At 55.3% G+C, this 4,056-nt stretch overlaps 1 pseudogene; it reads right to left on the bottom strand.

Moving 5' to 3' along the window:
* Positions 1 to 2,605: 2,605 nt before the first annotated feature.
* On the bottom strand, positions 2,606 to 3,412 carry LOC140646042 (feather keratin Cos2-3-like; annotated as a pseudogene).
* Positions 3,413 to 4,056: the final 644 nt, after the last annotated feature.

Here is a 4,056-nt window from a genome sequence, read left to right on the forward strand (position 1 = left end):
AGCCAGGCAAAGTTGGAATACCTTTCCGGCTCTACAGATCATTGGAACCTTTATTTAGATATTAGAAACTCTTTATTTTTCACTTTTGTTAACCCTGAAAATTCTCAAGTACTGGAATGTACTGTCCACAGATGTTGTGCAGGCTCTGGCCTTGGAAATTTTCAAGACTTGACTGGGCACAGCCCTGACCAGCCTGATCTAATGAGACCTGCTCTGAGCAGGAACTTGGAATGGGTGACCTGCAGAGGTCCTGTCCAGCCTCAGTTGTGCCATGGAAAGAGTAAAAATAGTTTGGCAGGTTTGTTTGTTAAAGGCTAGAAGTAAGGAAAGAACAAATGCAGATCCTACTTGTTTTGAGGAAACGGAGAATGGAAGGGTTACGGTCAAGTGGAAAGGCTTTTTGTTGTTTGGCTTTTTTTCCCTCAATGAGCTTTTCGGAAGCTCATTCATGAGGTGGGATGGGGAGCGTGGCAGGAAGCTTCATTTATTGGTTCCTGAGCTAACTTGTTTTGACTAGAGGGAGAAAGTCCACGGTGCCTGGGGGGCTGAGTGGGGCAGCTGGTGTCTGCAGGGTTTGGGGGTGTTGACCATTGTGTTTGTGAGAGCTGCAGTCTTGAGCTGTGCTGACAGGAGCTTCGACAAGCCCCACAGCTGGTCTCATACCATGCAACAGCTGGCCCCAAGCGCAGCGGCCGTCTCGCCACATTGCTGAACACCACAAGGAAATACAGCCTTCTGCGGCTGGAGGAAATTGAGAACTCTGACAGTGCCTTGCACCTCTGTGCTGTGCAAGACACCGTGGTGCAGGGAGCATCCTTGGCTGTGCACCAAGCCAGGGGAGGGAGGGGATGTGTCTGTGCAAGGCTGAGCTTGAGGGAAGGGACCCTCAGCACTCTTTCCTCAACGCACCCGGAGATCTGCAGGCTAAAATCCTCTTTGAGGAGGGGAGAGTGCAATGACTTGAGAGAATGGAGAAAGGGATGAAGGAGTCTCAGGTTCCCTTGTTTTCACCGTGGGTTATGTGGTTATTCTGCCCAATGGCTCCAGTGAGGGGGCGGGCAACGCAGGAGATGAGGGCTGCTTGTGCAACGGTTCCTTGCTGCTGCTCTTTGCTTTCTGTTTTTCCCTGCTGCACATTGCACCTTCCGGGTTTCCTGCTGGCCGGTCTCTTAGAGTACCTGCTCCGGGATGTGTCCCTCAGAGGTCAGAGTTCAAAGTAACATGAAAAACATAAATAACGTCATGCCATCTGGCAATGCTCCTTCCTGGAATTACCTATGATTACAACAATTTTGGAAAATACTCAAACCCACCCTGTGGACGCTCCAGTTGCCGCATGGCCATGTGCTGGGATCTGGAGGACCTGCTGTCCTCCAGTGCACTCCGCCTGTCCTTGGAGCCCTCCTCATTCCCTGCCTCATGGTCTTCCCCCAGCCCTGCCTCATTTCTTCTGCAGTGGGACCAGGTCGTACAGCTCTATCCAAGATCTCAAGGCGGGAGCAGATCACCAGGCAGAGGTGGGCAACAGGCCCTGCCAGGAGAAGAGCTGGCCTTGGGAAAGCGGCTTCATGCCTGGGGAAGGCCAGGCACAACACAGCAGCCATGGGGCCTTGGGCACTGGCTGCTGTCCTTGGGGTGCCCTGTCTGGTGGAGGCTGGCGGTGTGTGAGAAGCATGAGGGCCCTGGTATGTGGCCTGGCCAGGCTGATTTCAACATCAACCTGTGAGTTGCCTTAGCCCTGCACATCTGTGTAACTGCTGGGCTGTGCAGGGAAACGTTTGCGGGGTGGAGGGTGTATAGGTAGAATTCCCTTCTGCACAGGCTTGTCAGCTGTTGACCTCTCAGAGCCTCCAGTAGCACCAGGCTCCTCACTGGGGGATAGCAGAGGTTGGGCTCCCCATCTGCAGGACATGCTCTGAGGCCAAGGGGCCATATCTGAGCAGAGGTGCCAGAATGCAGGGCCTGATCTCCACCAGCTGTGGAGGAGCCGAGTATGTCTTCCTCAGCTCCCAGAGACAGTGACGGGAAGGGACCCATTGTCCTGCGTCCCTCCCTCCCCTTCTTCTGGAATGACGAAAAGTCTGCTTGTGTCCTCACCTTCTCCCCCCACCACCAGAGGCAATGCCTTTCATCCTGGGCAACACGAGACAACGTCCACCAAGATAAGGATTATGTGGAAGCAGAGGCTAGGATGTGGAAAGCTTTAATGACTCTGAAGAGGGAAACGAGTTCAATTCTAGAGGAGGCTGCCGGTGCAGGGAGAGCAACAGCAGCTGCCAAAAGTCTGTGCCTATTGCCCACAGCGGAGATGCCTCAGGGCATCCATCTGCGTGCCTCGCAGAGGGAGAGGGGTCAGCAGACGCCCCAGGCTGGCTCTGGGGTTCTTCCAGCACAGAAGACCAGAAGGCAAGAAAGAGATGGGAGAGAGTGGAAGGCAAGAAAGTTAGACTGTGGCCATGTTCTCAGAGAGCCCCAGCTGCTGTCCTTTGCCAGGGCAGGACTGGATGCTCAGCCTCTCTGAAATCGATGGCCAGGAGCTTTGTCCTCCGTTCAGCATGAGCTTCTGGGTTCCAGGTGGTCCTTGTCCAGGCTGTCACCAGTGGCTTTAGCAGGGGGGACACCTTCTGCCACAGTAGCGGCTGGAAATGCCAGAGAGGTCACAGCACCCAGAGGTGATGGGCACTCCATCACAGCTGAGGATGCTGCCAACAGCAGCGGAGGTGGAGGAGCCCACAACGGTGTTCTGCGGGAAAGAGCTGAGGATGGGGCCAGGCAGGGCCACCACCACGGGAGGGGGCTCAATGACAACGGTGGAGTTCTGGCACTGCCTGACACAGGGCTCATTGCAGCTGTTGGCCAGCGGGGTCGGGCCACAGGGCCGGCATGGCAGGCACCGGTCGTAGCAGGACATGTCTCAGGTCCAGAAGCGCACCTGGGAGAGAGGGCAGAGAGGAATCAAAGCACAGGGACATGCGAGGAGCAGTTTGCCACAAGTCCGTCACCAAAGTCAAAGGCACCTGCTGAGCCAGGAGGTAGAAACTGGGCAGTAAGGCAAAAGGGTTTCCTGGCCTTATCCAGACATGGTACTGCAAAGTGTCGCCTGGCCCACCAAGGCTGCTGCCTGTCTCTTAAAAGAAGAGCCTCCCTCCAGAGGCATGTCCCAGACACTGTCTTAGTCAGACCTTCACCCTTCTTCCCCCTCCCACGACAAGCAGCACTGAGACCCAGCACAGGATGGAGGAGTATGCATCTGCATGAGGAAAGTTCTTCAGACCCACCTGGCTCCCAAGGAGAAGGAGGTGAGAGAAGTGGATGAGAGAGCAAGGAGTTGGGCTGGCTTTTATGGTGGCCCTGACCTGCCCCAGGACCAGAGGCAGCTTTTACGGAAGTGGCAATTTTCTAAGGTGCTCATGATGAACGGAAATCATCCCAGCTAATGACATGGGCTGGGTGGTTGTTTTCCCTGGCAGCGCCTTTTCATTTCCTGGTTTATGCCGTACTCATTCCCTCACGGAGGCTTCTTCTGAGTGCTGGGACTGAGAGGCCCCAGGATTTCCGGGGCAGGAACGTGTCAGTGCCAGCAGAATACTCAGCTCAGGTGCCAGATGGGTGCAGTGCAGGCAAGTGATGTTGGCCTGGGGCACGCTGGTGGGCTTACCTGTGGCTGCATTGACAGGAAGGGGCCCAGCTGCTCCCAGCCCTGCAGTCTTTGGCTGGTCACCCAAGGGCTTCCCTGCATGAGGACGGGCCATATCTTTCTCTTTCCCTCCCTCCCTCCCTCCCTCCCTCCCAGCTTGCTCCAATGTTCACTTGTGGTCAGCTTCCCAGGCAGGTGGGCTGCACTGCTGCATTTCGATTCTCTTCCTCTTAAACCTGCCCTCTGGAGAAATGGGTTGACCTCTTTTGGCATCTTACTGGCAGGGGATTATGGGGATCACAAGGGCCCTTAGTGCAAACTGTTTTTCTGAATGTGGTGGGCCCATGAACATGTCTCCCATGAGGCTAGAAGAGGACCTCCTGGAAGGCACTTCCCGGTTACTGCAGTCCCTCACAGTG

Source organism: Ciconia boyciana, unplaced genomic scaffold (assembly GCF_034638445.1).
Source record: "Ciconia boyciana unplaced genomic scaffold, ASM3463844v1 HiC_scaffold_133, whole genome shotgun sequence".
In the NCBI taxonomy this organism is placed as follows: Eukaryota; Metazoa; Chordata; class Aves; order Ciconiiformes; family Ciconiidae; genus Ciconia; species Ciconia boyciana.